The following is a 7,658-nucleotide window of genomic DNA, read 5'->3' as shown; positions in this document are numbered from 1 at the left end:
ATTATGCTATTGATATGAGTAATTATGAGACCTGAGAATTATTGCAAATGTGGTTAGTTATGATCTATGCTGAAAACTTGAATGCTGGCTTGACATAGTTACAACAACAAGAGCAAACAGAGTTTGTAAAAGTTTTTCTTTCTTTCTTTCAGTTTGTTAACTGAATTGCTTGAGGACAAGCAAGGGTTTAAGCTTGGGGGAGTTGATACGTCTCCGTCGTATCTACTTTTCCAAACACTTTTGCCCTTGTTTTGGACTCTAACTTGTATGATTTGAATGGAACTAACCCGGACTGACATTGTTTTCAGCAGAATTGCCATGGTGTTGTTTTATGTGCAGAAAACAAATATTCTCGGAATGACCTGAAACTCCACAGAACATCTTAGAAAATATAATAAAAAATCCTCGCCAAAGATGAAGACCAGGGGGCCCACACCCTTCTCACAAGGGTGGGGGCGCCCCCCCTAGGGCGCGCCCCCCTACCTCGTGGGCCCCCTGGATGCCCTCCGACGCCAACTCCAACTCTATATATTTGCTTTCGGAGAGAAAAAAATAAAGAAGAAGAAATCATCGCGTTTTACGATACGAAGCCGCCGCCAAGCCCTAAAACCTCTCAGGAGGGCTGATCTGGAGTCCGATTGGGGCTCCGGAGAGGGGGATTCGTTGTTGTCGCCGTCGTCATCATCAACCATCCTCCATCACCAATATCATGATGCTCACCGCCGTGCGTGAGTAATTCCATCGTAGGCTTGCTGGACGGTGATGGGTTGGATGAGATTTATCATGTAATCGAGTTAGTTTTGTTAGGGTTTGATCCCTAGTATCCATTTTGTTCTGAGATTGATGTTGCTATGACTTTGCTATGCTTAATGCTTGTCACTAGGGCCCGAGTGCCATGATTTCAGATCTGAACCTATTATGTTTTCATGAATATATGTGAGTTCTTAATCCTATCTTGCAATTCTATAGTCACCTACTATGTGTTATGATCCGGCAACCCCGAAGTGACAATAATCGGGACCACTCCCGGTGATGACCATAGTTTGAGGAGTTCATGTATTCACTATGTGCTTTTGCTTTGTTCCGGTTCTCTATTAATAGGAGGCCTTAATATCCCTATGTTTCCAATAGGACCCCGCTACCACGGGAGGGTAGGACAAAAGATGTCATGCAAATCTTTTCCATAAGCACGTATGACTATATACGGAATACATGTCTACATTACATTGATGAATTGGAGGTAGTTCTATGTCACCCTATGTTATGACTGTTACATGATGAACCACATCCGGCATAATTATCCATCACTGATCCGGTGCCTACGAGTTTTCCATATACTGGTTCTCGCTTATTTACTTTCCCGCTGCTACTGTTACAATCACTACAAAATACCAAAAAAAATTCCTTTTGTTGTCTTTACTTTTGTTGCCACTACCACCACTATCATATTACTTTGCTACTAAACACTTTGCTGCAACGACTAAGTTTCCAAGTGTGGTTGAATTGACAACTCAGCTGCTAATACTTGAGAATATTCTTTGGCTCCCCTTGTGTCGAATCAATAAATTTGGGTTGAATACTCTACCCTCGAAAGCTGTTGTGATCCCCTATACTTAAGGGTTATCATCACACTGCTCCAGGTGTTTGAAGCGCAGACTGTTCTTGTGTTCATCGACATATGGGGTCACCAAGGTAGAGTTCTGTAGAACTGTGTAGCGTGCTTGAGACCAAGAATGCCCGTCCCTGCATATTATTGAGTCCCATCCAAGCGTGCCTTTTCCAGTCAGTCTCCCGTCATACCGCGATTTAGGGAGACCTATCTTCTTAAGGCCAGGAATGAAGTCAACACAAAACCCAATGACATCCTTTGTTTGATGGTCCATGGAGATGCGTCCTTCTGTCCTAGCACGGTTACGGACATATTTCTTTAAGACTCCCATTAACCTCTCAAAGGGGAATATATTGTGTAGAAATATGGGGCCCAGAATGACAATCTCGTCGACTAGATGAACTAGGACGTGCGTCATGATATTGAAGAAGGATGGTGGGAACACCAGCTCGAAACTGACAAGACATTGTGCCACATCACTCCTTAGCCTTGGTATGATTTCTGGATCGATCACCTTCTCAGAGATTGCATTGAGGAATGCACATAGCTTAACAATGGCTAATCGGACGTTTTCCGGTAGAAGCCCCCTCAATGCAACCAGAAGCAGTTGCGTCATAATCATGTGGCAGTCATGAGACTTTAGGTTCTGGAACTTTTTCTCTAGCAAATTTATTATTGCCTGCCAGTCGGGACCTTCATACTGAGCAGGCATTTAAAGAAGATTTCCTTCTCTTCTTTGGTAAGAGCTTAGCTGGCAGGACCTTCATACCGCTTTGGAGGCATGCCGTCTTTTTCGTGCAAATGCTGTAGGTCTTCCCGTGCCTCAGGTGTATCTTTTGTCTTCCCATACACGCCCAAGAAGCCTAGCAGGTTCACGCAAAGGTTCTTCGTCATGTGCATCACGTCGATTGAAGAGCGTACCTCTAGGTCTTTCCAGTAGGGTACGTCCAAAAATGTAGATTTCTTCTTCCACATGGGTGCGCGTCCCTCGGCGTCATTCGAACAGCTAGTCCGCCGGGACCCTTTCCAAAGATTACGTGTAAATCATTGACCATAGCAAGTACGTGATCACCTATACACATGGCGGGCTTCTTCCGGTGATCTGCCTCGCCTTTGAAATGCTTGCCTTTTTTTCGACATTAATGGTTGGTCGGAAGAAATTGACGATGGCCCAGTTACACATTCTTCCTGCATTTGTCCAGGTATATACTTTCGGTGTCAGCTAAAGCGTGCATGCTGGTATCCCTTGTTTGTCTATCCTGAAAGGTTACTGAGAGCGGGCCAATCGTTGATGGTTACAAACAGCAATGCGTGTAGGTTAAATTCCTCCTGTTTATGCTCATCCCACGCACGTACACCGTTTCCATTCCATAGCTATAAAAGTTCTTCAACTAATGGCCTTGGGTACACATCAATGTCGTTGCCGGGTTGCTTAGGGCCTTGGATGAGAACTGGCATCATAATGAACTTCCGCTTCATGCACATCCAAGGAGGAAGGTTATACATACATAGAGTCACGGGCCAGGTGCTGTGATTGCTGCTCTGCTCCCCGAAAGGATTAATGCCATCCGCGCTTAAAGCAAACCATACATTCCTTGGGTGACCTGCAAACTCAGCCCGGTACTTTCTCTCGATTTTTCTCCACTGTGACCCGTCAGCGGGTGCTCTCAACTTCCCGTCTTTCTTACGGTCCTCACTGTTCCATCGCATCAACTTGGCATGCTCTTTGTTTCTGAACAGTCGTTTCAACTATGGTATTATAGGAGCATACCACATCACCTTCGCAGGAACCCTCTTCCTACGGGGCTCGCCGTCAACATCACCAGGGTCATCTTGTCTGATCTTATACCGCAATGCACCACGTACCGGGCATGCTTTCAAATCCTCGTACGCAACGCGGTAGAGGATGCAGTCATTAGGGCATGTATGTACCTTCTGCACCTCCAATCCTAGAGGGCATACGACCTTCTTTGCTGCGTATGTACTGTCAGGCAATTCATTATCCTTCGGAAGCTTCTTCTTCAGTATTTTCAGTATCTTGTCAAATCCTTTGTCAGGCACAGCATTCTCTGCCTTCCACTGTAGCAATTCCAGTATGGTACCGAGCTTTGTGTTGCCATCTTTGCAATTGGGGTACAACCCTTTTTGTGATCCTCTAACATGCGATTGAACTTCAGCTTCTCCTTTTGACTTTCGCATTGTGTCCTTGCATTGACAATGACCCGGCGGAGATCATCATCATCGGGCACACCGTCTGGTTCCTCTTGATCTTCAGCAGCTTCCCCCATTGCAGCATCACCATATTCAGGGGGCACATAGTTGTCATCGTCCTCTTCTTCTTCGCTGTCTTCCATCATAACCCCTATTTCTCAGTGCTTCGTCCAAACATTATAGTGTGGCATGAAACCCTTGTAAAGCAGGTGGGTGTGAAGGATTTTCTGGTCAGAGTAATACCTCGTATTCCCACAATTAGGGCATGGACAACACATAAAGCCATTCTGCTTGTTTGCCTCAGCCACTTCAAGAAAATTATGCACGCCCTTAATGTACTCGGAGGTCTGTCTGTCACCGTACATCCATTGTCGGTTCATCTGCGTGCATTATATATAATTATGTGTGTCAAAAGTAAGAAAATTAGACAAGTATCTATCTAAAGTAAGAATTTTTTCTTTCAGAAAGAAGATAAGTACAATAGGCTCACCACAGTGGTGCCGGCGACGAGATCGGTGCGGGCGGTCGACGGCGGTGAAGATGGGGATGGGGCGTGACGGACCGCTAAACCTAGACAAATCTCGGAAAAATGGAGCACGGAGGTCGAGCTTCGAGAGGAGAAAGCTTAACTAGTGTGGCTCGGGCATTTCATCGAACACCTCATGTGCATAGGAGGTGAGCTAGAGCACCCAAATTCCCTCCCCTCGCCGGCCAGCAAAAAATAGAGCACTGTGGAGTGCTCTTCTGCGGCGATGGGGTATATATAGGCAACTCATTTGTCCCGGTTCGTGGCTGGAACCGGGACTAAAGCCCAACCTTTTGTCCCGGTTCGAGCCACGAACCAGGACCAATGGATGTGGGCCAGGAGCGAGGCCCATTGGTCCCGGTTCGTGCCTAGAACCGGGACAAATGGGTCCAGACGAACCGGGACCAATGCCCACGAGGCCCCGGCCACCCCCCCTGGGCTCACGAACCAGGACAAATGCCCCCATGGGTCCCGGTTCATGCAGAACCGGGAGTAATGGGCTGGCCAGGCCCGAACCAAAGCCCTGTTTTCTACTAGTGTTTAGCCAGCCGATATTTCTTTGTATCGCTATCTCCTTGCCAAAAGTATCTTGACCGAAAGTAGTCCAGTCTATGTAAAACTCCGTTTGGCAATTGGAAGAAGGAAATCATATACATTACCATGTTACTTAGTACTGAATTTATGAGGACTAACCTCCCACCCAGAGATAGCAGTTTACCTTTCCAACTAGTAAGCCTTTTTTGTAGTCTCTCCTCGATGTGTTTCCATTCAGCATTTGTGAGTCTCCGATAATGTATCAGTATACCCAAATAAGTGATCGGAAACTGGCCCAACCCGCATCCGAACAGGTCGGCATACAGATGGGCCTCGTCTTGAGCCTCGCCAAAACCAAACAATTCACTTTTATGGAAATTTATCTTAAGCCCTGAGAGTTGCTCGAATGCTGATAAAATTAATTTCAGATTTCTTGCTTTTTCGAGGTCATGATCCATAAAGATAATCGTATCATCGGCATATTGAAGGATAGAGAGGCCAACATCCACTGGATGATTCACTACCCCATCAATTTGGCCATCAACCTTGGCACGCTCAATCATGACCGCTAACATATCTGCCACTATATTGAATAGCATGGGCGATATTGAGTCACCTTGTCGCAATCCTTTCTTCAGTTGGAAATAGTTGCCAACGTCATCATTGAATTTAATGGCAACACTACCTCCAGCCACAAAACTATGGATCATTGCGCACCACTCTGCAGAAAATTCTTTCATTCTAAGAGTCTGTTGAAGAAAAATCACTTGTCTTTAATATAAGCCTTTTCAAAGTCAACTTTAAAAGCCACCCCATTCAGTTTTTTCCGATGCAATTCTTGGACTGTTTCGTGAAGGACAACAACCCCATCTAGAATGTTCCTGCCTTGCATAAAAGCAGTTTGAGAAGGACGAACCACATGTTCAACAACCGAATTGAGCCTAATAGTCGCTATCTTAGTGAAGATTTTAAAGCCAACATTAAGGAGGCATATTGGACGATATTGTTGTATCCTTTCAGCTCATTAACCTTAGGTATTAGAATAATTTCACCGAAGTTTAAGCGAAACAACTCTAGTTGACCAGCGTGAAGGCAGCCAAACAAGAGTAGGAGATCATGTTTGATGACCTCCCAAAAGTTCTGGTAGAACTCAGCGGGAAAACCGTCTGGACCCGGTGCTTTGTTATGCTCCATTAGGAAAACTGCCTTTCTAACTTCCTGCTCAGAAAATGGAGTTGTTAGAAGGCTATTTTCCGCATCAGAAACCTGGGGGATGTCATCTGTTCGAGACTCATCCAACGAGAAGTTTCCTTCCTGAGGCATCCCGAATAGATTTTTATAATAACTAGTGATATAAGACTTAAGTTGCTCATGCCATTCAATCATGCCCTCCTCCTGTTGTAGGGAATGAATAAGTTTCTTCTGGTGTCTACCATTGGCGACACCACGGAAATATCTCGTATTCAAATCACCTTTGAGGATAAACTGAGATTTGAATGTTGGTACCACTTGAGTTCCTCCTCGCACAGCATGCGAGCTAACTGGGCATTTGATTGACTCTTGATCTCTAATTTGATGTTAGAGAGAGCTCTAATCTCTGCCAAAGCTTCTAAATCATCAATAATGGATGAAAGACAAAGCTTCTCCTTTTTGAGGATACTCACAGTGTGCCTAGCCTAACCACGAAGGAACTTACGTAGTGCACGCATTTTTTGTTCCATTTGTGTATTGGGGTAGGCCCGGCAACCGGTTTATCCCGCACCTCCTTGACCGTTTCATAGAATCCATCTTGATGCAACCAACCCAGTTCGAACTTGAACTTGTGTCGGTGTTGTGGTTGTGGTGATCCAGTGGTTAAGAGGATGGGTCATGGTCTGAGATAGCCTCTATACGAGGAAGAGCGCGAATAAAAAATATAGGGAATTTGGATTCCCAGTCGGTATCCATTAAAACGTGATCTAGTTTCTCATATGCCGGCTCCGGAAGACTGTTCACCCAAGTGAACTGTCTTCCAATCATGGAAACCTCTCCCAAATCTAGACTGTCTATGACAGTGTTGAAAAGGAAAGGCCAGTGATTATCAAACCTACATCGGCTTTTCTCATTTGGAAATCGTAGCAAATTAAAATCCCCGCCAATAAGAATGGGGTATGGATTATCTTTCGCTAGATTAACCAGTTCACGGAGAAAAGCGGCCTTGAGTTCATCCTGGGCTGCCCCATACACAGCGACAAGGGTCCATGTGAAGTTGTCAGCTTTGTTTCAGATATGGAGTTTAATATGAAACTCTCCTTCCGAACTAGCCAGAACATCCATAGTCTCTGTGTTAACGCCGAGTAAAATGCCCCAAGAACGACCTCGAGGTGGTCGTGAAATCCAGTTATAATCTATCCCGCCAGAAAGGCGGTTAAGTAGACTTACTGAGAAATCACGTCTCCCCATTTTAGATAAAGCCAACACAATCTAAATTGTACTCCCTATTACATTCCGCAATGAATAGATGTTTAGCCAAGTCACCAAGACCTCTGCTATTAAAGAACATGCCATTCATGAGGAAAAAATAGGAGATTTAGAAAATTTCGCCCTTTTAATTAGAGGGTTTACGACCTTTTTCGACCGATCGGAATTGGATTCACGACCGGAAGCTGTAAGCTGAATCAATGAACTAAGCCCGAGTTCCTCCAAACCCACGTCTGAAACCTCCCCTACTACATGAGCGAGTAGCTGACCATCTGATGTGGCATGCAGCTCCTCCTCATATAGATGTGAGATAAAATA

Source organism: Triticum urartu, chromosome 7 (genome assembly GCF_003073215.2).
Source record: "Triticum urartu cultivar G1812 chromosome 7, Tu2.1, whole genome shotgun sequence".
In the NCBI taxonomy this organism is placed as follows: domain Eukaryota; kingdom Viridiplantae; phylum Streptophyta; class Magnoliopsida; order Poales; family Poaceae; genus Triticum; species Triticum urartu.
The sequence above is the reverse complement of the archived record's forward strand: the minus strand, read 5'-3'. Positions refer to the sequence as shown.